Source organism: Ailuropoda melanoleuca, unplaced genomic scaffold (assembly GCF_002007445.2).
Source record: "Ailuropoda melanoleuca isolate Jingjing unplaced genomic scaffold, ASM200744v2 unplaced-scaffold30641, whole genome shotgun sequence".
Lineage (NCBI taxonomy): Eukaryota > Metazoa > Chordata > Mammalia > Carnivora > Ursidae > Ailuropoda > Ailuropoda melanoleuca.
Window position 1 is genome coordinate 1 of NW_023201217.1, and position 639 is coordinate 639.

Genomic DNA, 639 nt, shown 5'->3' on the forward strand with positions numbered 1-639 from the left:
AGTCATTCTCATGGCTGGGATTTATTTCAGAGACACAATGGATCAGGCAGAGTCTGGAAGAATCCATGTTAAGCTTCCTTATGTTCTCTCCCTCCTGTGGAGGTCACACAGTATACTTTTTCCCCAGCAGCTAAAATGTAGCAACATTTGTGTGATTTTTCTGCTCAGGCATCCTCCTAGAGACTCAGCACCCATAGTTTTTATTGGAAGTTTGTCAGGTAGGCACCCTTTGCCTAGCATGCAGGAAAATTCCAGACTCCAGAAGGACAGCAGGTGGTCAGTATAAACATAAATAAGTATATTGTTTGTGCATACGGTATAGGTATAGTGAGCTACCTTTATCATTTAGGGAAAGTTTTATATCAGTATAGGGAACTGTTTACCACTCTGGTTCCCAGAAGCCAGCCAAAGGCTCACTTTGTAAGCAGACCTAAGAACAGTGGTTTCAGGACTATGATGTTNAAGAACAGTGGTTTCAGGACTATGATGTTAATTTTTTATTGTACAGAAATCTAAAGGTAGACTACAGATGTGGTGTTTCCAGCCTTTTTACCTTCTTTAAAAATGTTGCAGTGCTCACTTTGGCAGCACATATTCTAAAAATGGAATGATACAGAGAAAAATAGCATGGCCCCTCTG

General features: G+C 40.6%; 1 pseudogene; it reads left to right on the forward strand.

Annotated features, from left to right (window-relative positions):
- Positions 1 to 572: 572 nt before the first annotated feature.
- On the forward strand, positions 573 to 636 carry LOC117798352 (annotated as a pseudogene).
- The last annotated feature ends 3 nt before the right edge of the window (positions 637 to 639 follow it).